Genomic DNA, 18938 nt, shown 5'->3' on the forward strand with positions numbered 1-18938 from the left:
AAATGTAGACGTGAATGCCCAAGTCGTGGCGCTGTTAACACGTTACTAAATCGTTAGAAAATTAGTTTCAATTCGATTTTTGTAGTAAGTAATTTGTTTCAAATGACTAAAGCATTATTTATATTCCATCACTGAAAAAAAGCGGAAGGTACTCGAATACCAACAATATTAACATATAAAAGGATTCTTTAGAATCTTAAAAAAATTAGAGAAATATGAGGAAAGAAAGAGTTGAGCAACAAGATGCTCAAGTGACACCTCACTTCTAACATTTCTCGAGTAAAATTCTTTTATTCCCATTTTGTAAAGTGTTTCAATATGAATATGAAAGATATACAATTTCTAATTGCTATGGGGATAAAAGTATGGGGTTACGGTTAGACAAAGTTTATTTTTCAATTCGCTTGACCGATATACGTAGTGGCAAAGGTCTAATACACCCTGTATAGATTGATTTATCAACTTTCTTCAAATAATTGTTCAGCCTACTTCATAACCACCCAGAAATAAAAAGTTCGTATGTGAATACTAAAAGAACGTCTTTATCGTCGAATTTCGTTGGTTTAGAAAGATCCGTGGATCAACTTATACTATAAAGGTTGTAAGAGATTACGATAATCTGCTACAACCCTTTTGGATTGACCCAAATTTCAGACCCCATTGTCTGTATGTCTGTAAACAGAAGAGGTGAAAGGAAGTTAGGAAGGACTTTGAGGCGTGAGCTGGAGGATTTGTTTTGACGTAGTTTGACTGATGAAGTGACGACCCCGGCAGCTGCCCAGCACCTGCCGACTAGTTCTCGACTACCCTGGCCAGGCCCGTCCCGACAGACAAAGCCGCAGACACCGCCTATAGAAATGTCAAACCACTGATTTTTGATACAACGCTAATTAAAAGGCTCCAGTTGCACTGCAACTCCGTGTGGCGTCACGTCGCGGCGAACAATGCCGAGGAAGATGGGAAGAGAGAGAAAGAGAGAGTAGAATTGTTTTAATTAGGCTGTAATTCAGCAGCTGAATGGCTATTAGCTGCAATTCCTTTCTTTGTTGTGGGTTACTGTAGTCATCGAAGTCCCACAATAATCTTGTTCCAAAAGACAGTTGCTCCCGGCTGGATTCCGGAGTGGCTTCTTGCCCGAAATACCACGCTGAGGTACACCGAGTTACATTCAGATATTTCAATACCTTTTGGAAATTATTGTTTCGAATATCGAGCGGACAAAAGGCTTCCTTGGAATATCTGGAACCTGAACATCACCCCAGGATGACGGAGTGTGTGCTGCGTCAGTGATAGAAATTCAAATGTCATTCAAACCTTAACAATACCCGAGTCTCTAAAGGTAAACAGGAAGGAAGCCTGAAAGGAAGTTTGTGGATGAAGTTTACTTTGGAAAACGTGCAGGTTTTGTGCCAGATTTCTGCAGTATTGAAGGATTAGTCCTATCAAAAAAATATAAAAAAATGTAAGAGGCAATTAAACACCATGATTGTTAATTTTCGGATATTGTTGATATACCAATAGTTTTTGCGTGTAGAAAACTACTTCCAAATCTAACAGACAAACCATATATTTTATAGGTAGAAATTCACATGAAATAAATTTGGATGAAATGAACGATTGTTAGGTAGTTAAGGTTAAATTGGCTCAGGAAAGTACCACTTAAGACCACGATATTCCAAGATTAGAATTATTTTGAAATTACAATTCCAAAAAGTGACGTATCTTGTTCCTTGTTGAATAATTAATGGTTTTGAAGATTAATGTCTCCAGAGAGAAAAGGCTTGCCAAAAGTTACCAAATTAGGAAAGTACACAATTTTATTTACAAGACAAGCGAGACTTGGGACTTTTTTTGCCGGAGCGCTGGCAGTAGCTCGCCTTCATTGGTGGCCGCTGGAGGCTGAATGAATGGCACCACTCCACGTGTTAATTGCTCCACACGCACCTTATCAGTGTTATCAGCCTCTCATTAATCCCGCACCGGTTAATTGCCCGGTGACCGGTGCTACCGGTGAGCACTCCCGCACCGTCAGCTGCACCGGTGGATTACTGCCAAGACTGCCGCTGCCACCTGCCCTCCATACCACCCGGCGATCGTCCAGTTTGTTGAGGTTTTTGTTATTCAATTAGGGACACTTTTGGACAGAGCAAAGGTGCCGAAGAGAGTTTTTACTATTCCTTTTGACACTAAAGGTGTTTAATAAAATTAAAGGCCCTTTCTAATGAGTTAAGGAACAGCACGACGCCATGTATCCGAGGAAAGGTGAGCAAGTCAATTATCCCAACTAGCACGTCACATAGGAAAGTAGTTTACCACGGAGTATACAGAGGAATCTGTTAAAGAGATATTTTATTTCTTGAAGACTTCCGACAGTGTTCCTTCGTTACATAACATTACGGAAAGAAAACTTTATAGAACGTTCTTCTTACGCTGATAGACTACGTATTTCCATAACTTCATTAGAATGGTATTTTAACATAGTTTGAGAATTTTATTTGCAGTTTGATGAGTGCCTTAAAATAAATTATGCATTTACAGTTGGAATTCATAAAAGAAATTAGAAGGCTCGGTAAAAATACATAATATCCAAAAAATATTTTGCACAAATTGAACTCACCTGAAGAACGCTTAAATCAGGTGTAGCCTGACAGATTTCACAAAGGATTCTTATTTTTCTGTTTGTTTACATGCAATTATCACATATTATATATTGGTATAACTTTGTAGACATTTACATATTATATTAAATTATGGCCTACTGAATCTTTAACTTCCGTTTGAGTAACAGTAATTGAGGTCTCCTTTAAATTGGCGTTTCTATGAATAAAACGTATAATAATATTCAAATAATTACAGTCTACAGTAACAGTATATGTTCACATCTGAACGGCAGAATACACTTAAAACCAAAATTACATCAGAGACCTTACGGATTTGTTTTAATAATAACACAAGTCATTACATAAAGCTCAAGGGAAGCGAGAGAATAAACATGCAGTTAAAATCCCAGAGTGGAGAAAAGTTGGTGACAATAGAGGATATTGTTAAAAGTGCGAGACGGGCGGCGGCCGAGGGATGGCAGGAGGGAGGGATCGGGCGACCCTTAGTCTGTTAATGACATGATTGATAGATCATCCATTACCCCATTAATTATGGACGACTCGGTTTACTTTTAATGGATGTCGCAGTGACGCTTTTTGCATGCCCTTATAAGCATTGTGCAACAAAAAGCGGGGGACAACTTTGCCTAACGTTTTTGCCGGGTAAAACAGCGCCATGATAGATTGTCTTACATCTTTGTTGATCACTTTTACCGCGCCATTTTTGCGCCCACAAAACATTCTCTTGGTGATAAATCACGCAGCACATTACAATGTTTCGGCCACCTTACCCGAACTGACTAATTACCCTTTTTAATACTCGGTTTACATTGTGATCTGGAGTTAATGTACTATATTATAAATTAAAACCTCGACATTTGAGTTTTCTTCCTTGTAAGTACAGTGCCACGGTTGTTTCCACGTGCCAAAGACAATCCAAACCTAGACGTCCCACTGAAACTAGGGCCAGTCAGCAGAGTTCGCTAGTGTTCCGTTTGTGTTCATGAACGTGATACTAGGACTGACAATCGCATAGCATGGTTCCATTAACACTTCTGTTTCTATTTTTTCCGTGGTTGCTGGGAGTGGGTGATAATAGTACTAAAATTGTTTACCTTTTGAATATTCGAGTTAATTAACTTGTCTAGTAATATTGTGACATCATGTAGGTGATACTAGACTTAGCCGTCGAACCGCACTCTAATCTGTTGTTCCCATAACTTTCTGTGTCTGTCACAGAATACTCGGTGATCGCAAACAATTGTTTCATGCGAGATGACATCATTTATCTGGATATTTTCTGGACTTCCACAGAAGAGTGGTTGTTCACCGCTGGCAACGGACGCCGTAAATCTGATGTGGGCTGCAGAAGAACAGAAGGGCTGTGTGTTAATGATTGACAACCAAACAAAGAGTGGGCAGAGAAGCGTTAAATTGTTTGCAAGCTACATAATCCCACTGTCTCTGAATCAAGGGCTAAAATGTCTTTTCGTTCGTTGTGAACCGTCTCTATAGGTTCGGAAACCGGTTGTCTCAGAGTGAATACTTCCTTATCACTTTGGTCCTAACGTTTTTTGTCGTTCACGGAGACAACATTGTGAACTCGATTGGGTCTAACAAGAAGACTACCAGATCTGCGGGAACTACGTGAGCCAGGCACGTCTACACCACAAGTATTAGTAACAAGATCGTACAAACAATGAATTTGGTAGTTCAGTTTAGTTGGTATTATAAAAGTAGAAAAACATCTTAAAAATGAATCTTGCATTGAAATGTTTTAGATATAACCCACCGCTGTCCATCCCGTTTACCTAACTGACAGGCTTTCGTATATATTATGTGAATCTGTCTGTCTGACGTTAGGCCAATAACAACTAATTACACAACGTAGACAAATGTATTCCTCAAATCCTTGAAAAATCTTAACTAATACAGCAGCTATGGTCCAGGTAAGGGTGCGATGTAATGCCTTTTGGTGATCCTAAATTTCCGGAAGTGTTCAAGCGAGACGGGATGAGGTGTAGAGATTAGATTCATCTTAAGATTCGTAGATGGTTACCTCAGGAATGGTTGGGGATGTGGAACTGGTAGGAAGGATGTGAATCGTATGAGTGGTAATGGATCAGTGCTTTGGATACAGTGTTAAAAACAGTGTTTGGTTTAGTTCATATACTTTTAAAACTTGCAGATTCACTAATAATTTAAAACGATAGATAAAACTAGTCATTTTGCTTCTAAGCTGAAGGAATAACATTAACTTTTTACCGTATGTATATTTTTAACGGATTATGGCTGACGGAAATAAAATTTTATATGAATTGTAACTTAACATGAATGTTTTATATGTAAATTGTAAATAATTAACAATAAGTAAATCGTTTTTCATATGAATATAAAAATATATTAACGTGCAATAATATTTCATGTACATACTATATTCAACGTTTGTTCTTTGGACGCATTTCAAGATAACACAAAATACCTACAGTTCTCAACTGTATTTATGCTACACTATTATCAAATACAGGGCAGGAGCTAAATAGGGGTGTTTAAATTATGTTACTGAAATAAAAATATTTTCTCTAGTTTAATTTTTGGATGGTTAAAATAGGTCCAAAATCTAAAAGAACTATGCTGGTCTTCGAATTCTTTGAACACAAATTTGTTCATAATTAGTGGAGTAAAATGTTTGACCATATTTTTGAAGTGCACTCAAATATATTGCCATTTTAAATATGTTTGACATAGAAATCATTAATTTTAACCCTTCTTCTTCTTATTTTAGGTCGCTCCGCGTTCCCCTCTTAGATAGGTGGACAATTATTCCGCAAACAATGTTAATTTAGGCCCAAAAAACATTCACCAAACGTAAATGTTTTTATCACAAAAACATTTAAAAGTAAAAAAGATAGAGGGCCATACACGGAGTATAGACAAAACTGTCCAAAGCAGAATCCAAATTAAAATAAGGATGTGTATATTTCACAGCTTGTTGTACTCTTGTTATAAGCCGTCGTGTCTCCTGCTTACAATATTGCATACGGACTAAAATATACATTTCATTTGTGTATTTTGAATCCATTTAATGATTAAATGAGAGTTGAAAAATATGTCACTGTTTAAATGTAATTACCTAAAACCCCATGACAAAATACAGTGTTTTGAAATGCGATAGTAGAAAGTTCTTAACTTAGTTGTTATCAATTACACTTATTATACCGTAGTTTATTATTATCATTACATGCCAGTTATTATAAATCTGTGGTAATTTGGGCACTTATTGCAATGGTAATTGTTAATTATTAATAATTAAAAGATGTTATCTGGGATGCCTTTTTCTGTATGGCTGCACAATGAATATTGGATTTACAGGCCACTCTGTATCTTCAGCAAAAACACTAGATTGACAACAATATAAGTTATTGAAATTTGTACTAGATTCTATATTTTGTTTTGTCCTAAACCACGGATACAAATCTATCAAAATAAATTTTTTTATATGGGAATTGTATTTGTTTGTAAAACGTTGATAGTAAAAAATATATGCTGGTTTAAGGGCTTCGTATATTTTAATATTTAAAGAAATACTTTTCAAACATAGTCTAACAATTTAAATTTCCAACTACTTAGTTATTTTAGACATGTTTTCGTATGTCAAAATAAAATTATTTATTCATTCAAATGTATAAAAGCTGTTTGAGCATAGCAAAAAATATTCTGAATTATTTATACATTTTATCCTGAGGAATAAAGGAAGCAAAACCACCAGCTTTACACGCGATTAGAAAAAAGTTCCGGATAAAACAAAGGTACTCGGGATCGACAAGGAGAAAAGGACGAATGATTCGTCCTCGATACAGCTTTGTGTTGTTTTCTGCGGACAAAAACCGGGATCCAAGTTGAGACGTGTTTTATTCACAAACCCGAGCTCCCTTTGCTGTTGACAAAGGGTATAATAGATCGACAGCCTCGGGGATCGTCACTGACCTCTCAGAGAGAGAACTGTACAAACCGTCCGGTCGTCTGTCTATCTGTCCGCATTACAACACGGCGTTCTTAAGGTAGCAGGAATAATTAGAGCCGACTCCGCGTGTACGGGGGAGGCCTGGGGCGGATGTTTCCCTTCAAGAAGCCTCTTGTACCGCTACCGCCGGGGGCGGAAACCTTGTTAAAATATAACAATGATGTGTAATTTTTGCTACTTGAGAAACCGGGACCGTGTTCACTTGTTCATCTTGTAGCGCGTTCTTAACCCCGTCATGTAAACAACTCCCGCCCCACCCGCTCGATCCGACCGACGAGAACTTAAACCCTTTGAAATTCCGCGTTACACACTCGCTCCTCCTTTTTGAGGTTACTTAAGAGCGGTTTTCACCACGGGGATTACTTTACTTTGGCAGATTAAATTACAATTCTGTTTTGCTGTACGACGGTTATAATAATTAAGGTTACACGAGAGACTTGTTTCTTCCAATTTAATTTGACATGCGGCGTCGTATTCTCTTAAGAATCGCAGTACGAAGTAAAATAATTCTCAAAATACCTCTTAGGTCACAACAACCTGCTGGCTGTGCTTTTAAGGAAGTATTTCCTGTTAATGCTTTACAATTGGAGTACCTTTACGTACTCGAGCTCTGAGTTAATTAGTTGTTTTGTCGTGAACGACAAACATAGTCTGTACACCATCACATGCATAAGTTGAATACAAATTCTCTTTTAGTCACTTATGCCCTAACCTTATCTTACATTTTTAATTTGTATCGTGTTCTGTTGCCTGTGAAATACTGTGCAATTTTTGTGCTAAACATAACAATTAGAATGAGGGTGTTGAAATAAGAAGATACCAAATTGTGCTTATACTATTAGTTCCAGGTGTGTGCATCCAATTATGGGTTTATAAATGTCACTGACGTTATGATATATTGAGAGAGAAGGCAAAATTAAATGTCAGGAAACACGTTTTTTTTAACTAATTACTGTACGGATCGATCCCAAGGTAAAATATGTCCAATGTGGGTAAAGTAGTGGGATGGATACGGTGAACCAAGCGAGTTATCAGAGCCTTATATTATTGGACCAATCTTATCCAAATTTGATATGGATATTCAATCGCTGTTGCCGTAAACATGGTGCTGAACACTTTAAAGTCGAAAAGGCAGAGCCCCAGAGAAAAGGCAACAACAACATTTTTCTGAAAGCTTTGTTAGTAAAAGGTTATTTATTATATTTGATAGTGATTTTATGGATTGGTTCTAAGGGAAAGGTGTGATTGAAAACTGAATCTTCGTTCAGCCTAACAAGCAAATCTTGGAGCGTATAGTCTAATAGGAGATTGACTATTTTTATATTTATTAGAGCTCTGTCGATAGCTACCTAAATTCTACTGACAAGTGACTAAATTGCTAACTCGGAAATTTAACTGTTCTTTTAGAAATAGACGTTGCTTTTAAGTCACTGTAACTATAGTTAAGAATCGCTGAAGTTGATATTAACACTAATCTGTAAGTATTTTCTATTCATTTGGTGTGGATAAATAAGTATTATTTTAATATCGTATATTACATAGAATGTTCATTGCATTAAACAGTATCATTATATATTATAATGGTGTAGATTTTGAAATCTTGACGGTACCGATTCTAAATGAACCTTCACAGAAAGTTGTAATAAATATTTATAAAGAGTTCTAGTAACTTCATAAACTGCCAGATAGTTGGAATTTCTTTAAATACTGCGAATTCGAACAAAATGTCGAGAGTTTCACATATTTTTGTTTTCTCCCCAATTCGTTAATGTTTTATATACATGTCGTGAACTCTGTTTATTACAATCTCGAATGTACGTTCGGTAATGTTTCTGTTTCCCCTACATGACAGCACGAGGCCGGGCTGGCAGTAAGAAGGGGTTGGCGTGGAGCTCCCAGGAGAGCACGAGTATTATTCCTTCTTTCCTTGACATGTTAATGCAGCCTAAGTGCGCGTCTACCCATAATGTCCTATTTGCCTGTTCCCTGCTCCTGAGGGACGTCGCCAGCGCATATCGATGCTCTGCTCTCTCGTGTGACGGACATCCTTCACTGTACCATCACTTCCTGTTAGAGACACAGCTTTTGGAAGTTTTGAGTACAAATTAAAACTAGAGAACCTGGCATATGCAATCGTGAATTGCTGCCTACAGGATAAAATTCTAAATGCGACAATTTCCCTATTTTTATCAATATTCCGACAGATCGTCCTTAAACTCATGTCGTTGTATGTCCGTCTGAACGATAACTCTTGACAGAAAGGTACTAGAGACCTGAAATTTGGTACATAGGTTCCTCTTGGGCCAAGAAACAATTCTATTGATTTTGGGATCAAAAGCTGAAAGGGCAGCACGCACTTTCTGACACTCTCTTGTATCGGTTTATCGTCATTGGTCACATTAATCACTTATCCTCTGATGAATAACTACGGTAGTGTAATATTAGTAATACACATATATACAGTATACAATTATATACTGTATATGCCTTCTGACAAATATTCTTAACAAATGGAACAGGAATAGAACAGGAGAGAAGACTCAGGAACACACATAAATGTGACGGAATCATAATTTGGTTGGACTAATATTTTTTAAATTTCTGACTCAATTCTCTGTAATACTTCACTGGAAACAGAAAAATATTTTAAACGTTTTTACCACTCCTATAGAACTTAAGGCGTAGTAAATATGTAACCAGGCCCAAGGAAAATAACTGGAAAAAACGCATTTTTCCACGTTTTATATAAGGCATTTTTTAGAATACATGTTTTAATAATTTATACGTTTTTTCTTTAATAAAAATAATGTAGAAATGAAATTTAAGTAAATTATTGTTTTAATAAACTACAACCTACGGTAATTATTTACTATATGATTACGCATGTAACCTTCTGTCATCTTTCATATAGATACTATAAATATTTCATACTCTTGTATTCAACAGTTTTTCTGTGGGCCTTATTATAAGATACGTACTACTTTTAATCCCAACAAAATCATGGAATTTAAAAAAAGATTTAAAGGAAGTCCGGCAAGCGGCGGTGGGCCACTCGGGGAAATTGTGTTCCGCCAAAGTTTTGACAGAATCGCTTGTATTGTTTAGGAAAAATGTTTTTTTATTTAATATGAACCATAGTTAAAAAACATCACCAAAATCAGACATCCATTGCACGATCTTAACATACTTTACAACGGTGAGATTTTCGGTGTAGAGGCACCACTGATCACTACTAGCGATTTAAGGACATCAAAAAAGGATTTCTTGAAAGAGGACTTAGTAAACACGTGAACTTGTAGGAGACGGGCCGTGTGATGAGTCACTCGGGCGCGGCGGAAGTCCGGCAAGCGGCGTTGGACCACTCGGGGAAATTGTGTTCCGCCAAAGTTTTGACAGAATCGCTTGTAACTATAAACAACACCAGATTTATTTGACAAGTTATAGAAGCTGTCGTGGTTGTTGAGTCGGAGTCCATCGATTTTGTTTTCTTGCAATATTTACATGTCTCTGGATGTTTTCGGAAAAGTTTGTTTTGACAATCGCATAAGAAAGAATGTCGATAAAGATTGTTTTATTAGACATTCTTTAAAATTATTATTCTATTTAGTTATAATGAATAAATAATGCATTTTAAAACACAGAGTGGATCTTTTAAATAAAAATTAAAAATATTTTCAAGCAAACATCCTTTGCACTCGTTTGAATTTATTGGAACAATAATTCTTCAGTATTGAATGATAAATATGTTTTTTTTCAGTTTATTGCTGGACTTTCTGATGAAATATATCGTATTGCAGGCTAATAATACACAATAACTAAATAATAAATAAACTATTTTACATATTTCTCGATCCTAGGCGTTAGCTCTAACATTAAAACTAATTTTTATATCTGTAATGAAAAATAAAAGGTTTAATGTTGTACAAGTTGTGGACGTTCAATTTGGAAATTAATGTTCAAAATAATAAAAAATTAAATAGTCACGTGTGTCGTATTTGTACAATAGTTAATATTAAGTGTTGCATTTATGGTTTGAGATGTTGAACTACGTATGTTGCATTTGCGAAAGCTCATGTTTTGATGAAACAGAGTTATCAAGTGTCCTCTCTAGCCTACGGTATATCATACTGGAGATTTCTCAGACAAGGTAATCTCCAGGTAAAGAGTGCTGCTTTCCCAACAAATACATTGGAAACATTGAGTGGAGCCTAAAACCATATTATAAATATTACCCTTATATGTGGCCACATGTGTGTGATTCACAATGTGATTCCTGACCTAGGCGTGCCACAACGCTTTGGTAAGATTTGCTTATTTTAATCTAGTTTGTAATTATGTATTAGGTTAGTTCTTTACCTGCAGAAGAGATCAGATTGCAGATCTCGAAACGTAGTGTTACTGATTTCTTGTTTCACTGAACGATGTGTAGTTATATAATTAACTAAATAAAATACTGTAGCCTATATCGTCTTTAAATTATTTCTAATTTCCTTAAAACCCATGTGGCATATTACATTGGTTTCTTTATCTCGCATTTAGTTCCCAACTTAATTACTCAAAAGACTTATTATAAGAACAATTTATCTAAGAAAATATCAAAATTTTATTATTTTGGGAACCAAACATTAAAACGTAATAGTTTAGACCCCTAAAAATATTTAAACTAAGTTTGATGATTAATAATTTAGCTTTTTATTTAAAAAATATTTTTTTCAATAGAATTCTGAGACTGGAATTGTTCAGATGGATCTAGAAGAAATTCGAGTTTTTTAAAAGAAGGCAAATACAATTTTAACCAATAGATTTGTAATTCATTACCTAATATACTGATAACATCAAGTAAACAGTCTAGAAGGACGAAAAAATCCAAATAAAAATGTCCGTTTATTGTATTATAACATACATTTGACATTTACAAACATTAAATAAACAATCAAATAATATTGAAATAATTCCAACTTTTACACAAAACCTACTATATAAAAAGAAAGAATCCTTGCTGTTAGGTATAAAACATGAAATCAGATCTGACCAGTTAAAGAGCAAACAATAATTACTTTGTGACAATTCACCGTCACCGCGCCGTGCCGTACAGTAGCGAGGCCCACACCGTGCCGGCGCGGCGGCCCCTTGGGTACAACAATCGCCGAGTCCAGACCCCGCCCATAGCGTGGCGCACGCGACGCCTTCTTATCAAACCTACACCTTATCTGGGGAAGGATGGAACCAGGTCTCTGGAATCCGAGGTTTATCGGGACTCTCTCATTACGGGGGGCACAAATAGGAACCAATTAAGCTAATTGTAAAGTATGACATTTTCGAAAAATTTATTTCACAAATTTTGTAGTTTTCGAGCGAGTGAATTCGTTCCTATAGCAGACACACTGTAGTCTTCCGGGGGTAGTCCGTTGGCACAGAAATGTTCGCCGGGCTGGAACACGTTATTAGGAGATAAGATCGGGTGTCAACCATGTTTGAGGTCCGCCATGTTGCTGTGCCTGCTCGATTATGCTGCCCCACCTAATTATTCTCCGGTGGTGTCCTACACCGAGTTTACAAATATGAGAAAAACCGGGGGTTTCCGGTCGCCTAGTGGCGGGCAGATGCGGTAAACTGATAGCGTCGAGTTACCGGACGTCCATGTACCGTGCAGATCTGGCTTGCGTGATTGCGACGACATCGGTGAGATGGTACGACAACAGCTACTGTAATTTACGACATTCCTATTCGTTATTGATTCGTGGTTTAAACTGGAATGCTTGATGTAATCGTAGATGTTACTTCCTCGGAGCAATGTTGAGACAAGAGGATGTTGAGTATGAAATTTGTTTCTCAGAGCTCTGCTTTACGGAAAAACTTCACCTCTTCAAATTACATTTTCCAAAAGAAACTAAATATTGAATTGAGGAACATTACACCTTGTTTTGAAAATCCACTTCTAACATGTTAGCGCTATATTTTTCGAATCTGAAGCCATGTGCAGTCTAATTACAAAATGTTTAAGAGATTCTGGGTATTTTAAGGTTGTGTGTTTAAAAGTTAATTTTACACTTAATCACAATTCTTGCTGAATATTCTAATTAAAAATCTGGATTACAAATGGTTACAAAATGTGTAGATTTCGGACCAGTGACGAATCACTACTTATGTCATTAATTAAACGTTTGAAATTATTTCGTAAACTAATAACTAATCACTTTCAAGGAGAAAAAGGGATATTTAGTAAAAGTCCAAACAATGATGGCGACCCTCAGAAATATCCAATAAACATAGTTTTATTAAATATATCGATCGGGATCATTCCATTTCACATTTTATGTTATGGTAGATATTAGTTTGAACTATAGGTTTCCAACTACAATTTTTGTGTACCGGTAGCCTATCCCTCCTGAAAATGTGTCGTTCAGGAATCCTTTAGCTCCTCATATATTAGAATTATGTAAAAGGTTCAAACGTAGTTTATTTAAAATACAATGATTAAAATAAGGCCAAGTGGTAAGGTCTGTAATGTTATTTATTTATAGAATTCTTTTTAAAGTATATATAATTTTCTTGTACTGGTCTGTGAAAATAAAATTAGAGCGAAATTCTATCTTCGCAAACATCCTTGAATATTTTGACGTGAACGTAAATTAACAATCATGCTAATAAATTATATGTTACCTCAAATCCTTGACATAAGGCTTTTATAAGGTCACTTGTTAGAACAGGATGGCGGCATAGCGGCATGTTGATGATCTTCATTAATGAATTGAAGATCTGGTGTGCTGCCATTGCGTGAATAAATCTTCATCAGATACCTATAACACAAGAATTATTTAAAAAATGTTAGTCTATTTTTCATATATTATAAAACACACAGGGTGTCCCAGAGCTCTCTACCAACTTTTGCAGGTATTATTTCCTGCACTACAGATAGGGTAAACAAAAAAATCATATTAAAAACTTTCGAAATATCAATAATTATCCGAACAACACCTATTTACCTTTTTTCACTTCACTATTTTTATTTGAGAATGGCATGTTGTAATAATTTAAAAATTTGATACATACCTTTGTAAAGTAAATGCCTAATTATAGAAAATAATAATATTCCATCTATTTTCAAAATGATGACTTCTTAAAGTCTGTATGCGTAAATATCTTTAAAAAAGCATATGATGAACAATCGCAGTTATTACAGTTTAGTTTATGCAATTGAATTACAAATCGTTTCTGAAAGCCGACAAATAAATTATATCGACACTGTCAATATGCTTTAATTTTTTGTGAGTCATAACAATCAACCGTTTTAATGTTACCTGCACTAATCAGCTGATTATAACATTACATTGTTGAACTGTGGTCATAATATAGGGTTATTATTGAGTTTTCGCAAGTTCTAGGAATAATCTCATGTATTGGTAGAGGACGGTAGATAGTTCTGGGACACTCTGAATAATGACCTTTAAAAAGCAAGGGAGTTACAAAATAGCATTTTAAACATTGAATATAACAAATTTACGATTTTAAAAGCAAAATTGTTGTAAAAAGTAATATCAACTACGACCGTAAAGTAAGCAGACTTTTGTTTATCACACATAAAAAGTACGTGCTGTTCTAAATTAATATGGTTTTATTATTTTGAGAACGTCAATTTAGTTAGTGGAATTTTAAAATGTTTAAATAAATATGATTTCCGGTTTGACTACTTTAATATCGTATTCATATAGGCATAACATCAAGGTAAGCGTGTAGTAGTGAAGGGCAGGAAATACAAAAGGTGATCGATACATTTTTTATTTATTGATCACCGTCAAGGGTCAATAAATAAAATTTATCATTGTTATTTTTTTAGAAGCAATGTTGTAATTCCTAAGGTTATACGAAGATAGTAAAATATATGTATTTAAAAATCCAGCCTTCTTAAATTTTAACTCCAAAATTATATTAACACAAATCTACTTTCAAACTTAGTTTGAGGCTGGAAATTCCATGATACTAATTATTATATGAAGATGCATAACAGATACTCGTAAAAAAGACCAATAGATATTAATCAATTCACACAAATTATAAATTAACATTGCGTGGGACATTTTCTACAGTAAAATATTCTCCAATTGATAAGCAATAATCTATTAAAATGTGTTCAATAAGCATAAACAACAGGAGTTAGTTTCGAAAGAAAACCCGGCGTTGCGCTGTGTCTGAAATGTGTATTCCTCTAAGCCAATTTATTCTGTTAATGAGAAAGAAGGGAGAACGTTGGCCCTCGATAAACTCTTTCTTTACGCTGCTAAATTTCAAATGATTGGGTCCCTTGATCAAACAGGCCTAATCTAGTGGAAAATTAACCCTCAGTCATAAGGATCAACTTAAACTGGCATTATCGCCGATGAGCAGAAGTTTTTTAAACGGTTCGAGCAACGGTTTGAGAAAATCACATTTTATACTCTGTTTCTCAACTAATACTGTTTTATTTGAAGTTTGAACACTACGTAGAGCAACAAAAGCTAGATGATGCCTTCGACTTTTTAGCCTTTGTCATATCACTGACGAGGTTAATCTCCTTTTGGGTCAAATGTATACTTATAACAAATACATCCAGAAAATATAATACCTATACATTTTTATATTTATTACACAATCACTTAATATTTAACAAAATATGTTACAGGACCATTATTAATTACGATGTTTGGCTGTTTTTGTCTTAAAATTGCAATTTCCAAGACCTTTATGACATGATTTTTACACATTTCACCATCTATGTAGAGCTTCAAAAACAGGATGCATAGTCCTTTTGACAATGTCCTGTACTGTTTTTCAAATTTCCTTCCAATCCTACAGTGTTATTAATGTATTAATGGATGATTACCAATTACTGATATAATATCCACTTTATAATTCTGCCTATATATTCTGGTCTTTCTATATATATATTCTCTATATATTCTATATATTTCTGCCTTGACTTCCTTCATTAAAAGTAATAATACTGTCAAAAACACCAAATCTTAGTGTTTGCAGGCCTACAAAATTTAATTTAGGTATACGCTCCACAACACAGAATTAAAACTTTCGTTTACAATTCTGTGTTTGACCATGGAGACATTTTTTAAGCAGGTCTGGTGAAGCCAATGCTTGGAAAGTTGGTTTGATGCATCCATCACAGCTTTATCTAATGAATTTTTATGCTCATAAGTTTCATTTTCTTTTATGCATTTCTTATATTTACACCACGAGTCATCGCAGAGATTATGTTGTGGATTCTCGTCAGTTGACCAATTTGTGAAAGTATATGGCCCATATATCTTTTTTCATCTTCTCTAAATTGTCTGTATTTCTTCTTATTGCTAGGCCATAATAATTTTGGAGGGAGTCTATAGCTGCATCAGTCAATCTTCCTTTCTTTCCACCAATTTTCAATCCATCACTCTCAATACTTTCCCCTTCATTTCTCTCCGTAACTTTCTAAGTCGACCCCCCCATTCTTTTCTGAACGTGCCCAACACATTCCAGTTTTTCAATATGAAAATTTGGGCCATATGGTTCAGAATTTACTACTGTTTTGAAACCCTTTGGAATCACCATCTCCCAGGTAATATTTGTATCTTACTTTTCTAGTCATTTCTGAACGAGCAAACACAGCCTTAGCTCCTGCAACTTCCATAGCTCCACTTGACCCGTCAAAATTCTTATCACAAAAATGAGGTTTTGGGTTTTTGATTGATTTGCATGTATGGCAGTATTTGGTAAGTACTTCTGTATCTAAAATTTTACTACAGTCAAAACTTGAAACCGACACTACACCGTTCAAAGACGAAAACCCACGTCTTTGCCATGTACCGTCTAAACCAACACTTATGTCTCTGCTCACACTACCATCTTCAGACTCATTCAATGCCACTGCCTCTTCTGTAGCATCAATCATTGATTGTGTTGCTACTTTCTCTACTGACCTAATAAACAAAGGATTGTAGCGTTCAAATCTCTTAGGAGGGTTAGGTAAATCAAGGATACCGAAAAGTGGTTTTCCGGATATTGATCCTTTCCCTATTGATCTCAGACCATATACTGATCTGACGTTCACGTCATAAAAGCCATTAGTTTTTTTCTGATGACCAAAAAATAATACTTATTATTACAGTTACTACATTCAACAAATAGTTTGCAAGCTAGGCCTTCTCTTGCAGCTTCGTCTTCTTTCAAGCTCAAAGAATTTTTCTACTTTACAATATTTACACACAGTAGCATGAACCAAAGCTTGACACAAAATATTCATACTTACAATTACATTATTGTGACCAACTGTGTCTAAAGTGTTTGGTAATATACCGGTACTATATTTTCCTTCTTGAGGCAGAAAAAAGGAGTAGGACGAGGCACTTCCAACACTTTCACGTAATTCACTAACTGCAGCTGAACTATTTACATTACCTGACGATATCCGAGCATACTGATTACCCCGGAAATGTTTTTTCTTTGTTATCTTAGTTGATCGAGGCATATTTGTTATTCTAAAACACAAATGGTATCAATAACTGAGATCTATTTCAAATGTAAACAAACACTAAACAAAACAAATACCAGCTGACAAAACACACTAAAGGTTACAAACAACTAACAAGCTACCCAAAGCCAACAAATATAAGAAGTAAACTAAACCAAAGAGTAAAAAGAAAAAGAGTAATATTAAAAAGTGCAAGTTATGTATATTAAAATGCTCAAAACAATATCCTATCGTTCAGAACGTTTTCGATACGTCTGACCACGGATCCGTGCGCCGACTAGCATGTTTATAATTTTTTTTTTAGCATATAAATATAACCCAAATATATATGTATTATATATCACTGAAACTCAGAAAAATCTATACTTTAAGATAAAAATATAAAAAAAAAAAAATATTGATTTTTTTTTTACAATATAGGCGTACATCTCCCCTTAAAAGTTATACAGTAATTGTTAAACACATGATTGTTTAACAATTTCTCATAACTTTCAGGTTGCTTCTTCCATAGGAACTAAGTTTCTTGAATTCAAAAAAAGCTCTTCAAAATTGGATTTGTTATGTAGGTAAACAATAATATGTGTGATGGATGTTTTATTTAGCTAAACATCATCTGTGTGATTGATGTTATGTAGCTAAACAATCATATGTTTGATGGATTAGATTAGCTTATTGTTCGTGTTTGATCTAAGATGAAAATGACAAAAGACCTTCACAACTAATTAAAAGCTTCTCTCAGCAAAACATCTACCTGTGCAGACGTTGATGCTCTGTTTCGAGTCGCTTTTCATGTGCCTTCAGAAGATTCTTACTAAATTATCGGAGGGATTTCGCGGGTTGGAGATCACTTATATTTTTGCAAACTGAGGTAGATACTTAAAGTGCAAATGGGATAAAACCTCTAGCAAACTTTTTAGCATGATCTACGAAACTCCTTACATAACTGTTATTAACTCGCGGTGTTTCAGCCTCATAATGGGTGCGATGTACGAGTATATTTCTCTTGTAAAATCAAAGACCTTTATGTCATTATCCTGAATGGTGTTCTGAACTCTCATGACCCTTGGGAAAACCGTCTTGCAGGTCGTATATTTCAAACCAGTTACGTCATGAGCGGTTAGATCAATAGACGATTCTCCTCAACTGGGGACTTCACGTGTATAAACGTTAACTATGTAATGTTTACTAGCTGGTCTAAGCTCATGGTTGATGTTGGGGGTAGGGGAGGGGTGCAGTGGTAACAGCCGGTATAGTCCGTCACTATCACGTCACTACTAATGATACCCTTTCTGTCAACATGTATTTATCGCAGGACCGCGTGAATTATCCAATTTGGGAGGGAAAGGAATCGTGTACCCTGGCAGGTGTGGGATGAAGCGGTCAGTGCCTGGGCTCTGCCCCCTCCCTACTGTCATCCCCATGTACTACACAAGTACGATGAGTATGAGGAGCTGCTCTGGTGAAATATTGGTGCCCGACGTATAATAACCTAACTTCAAGATGCTGAATGACGTTACACACCTTCCTCAGCAGACATTCCTAAAGTTGTCAATGATGCCCTTAGTGTGTTCATTTTTGGAATTCAAAAAATTATTATTCTTGTTGTTTGAATACACATTCCTGATATTTGTACACCACGTAGTATTCGTTTCAGTAATTTTACTAATGTACTCTTGTCATTTTCGTCTTTTTCAGAGTATACTTATTATTTTCTATGCATTTCTTAAAAAGGCCCTCATTTAACCGCACATTGTTTAAGTTTTTCTCATATTAGCGTTATTTGACTGAACCTTCTTAACGTTTTCCTCATATTACCGTG

The 18938-nt window shown here is 35.4% G+C and overlaps 1 long non-coding RNA gene across 1 annotated transcript in view; it reads right to left on the reverse strand.

The window, feature by feature from the left end:
* The window catches only part of LOC124365759, a 99049-nt gene that overhangs the window by 53404 nt on the left and 26707 nt on the right, over positions 1-18938 (reverse strand). The window contains exon 2 of the long non-coding RNA XR_006922742.1: positions 13288-13424. This is a non-coding gene — a long non-coding RNA (uncharacterized LOC124365759). The remainder of the gene's footprint in view (positions 1-13287; positions 13425-18938) is intronic.

Source organism: Homalodisca vitripennis, chromosome 1 (genome assembly GCF_021130785.1).
Source record: "Homalodisca vitripennis isolate AUS2020 chromosome 1, UT_GWSS_2.1, whole genome shotgun sequence".
Taxonomy (NCBI): Eukaryota; Metazoa; Arthropoda; class Insecta; order Hemiptera; family Cicadellidae; genus Homalodisca; species Homalodisca vitripennis.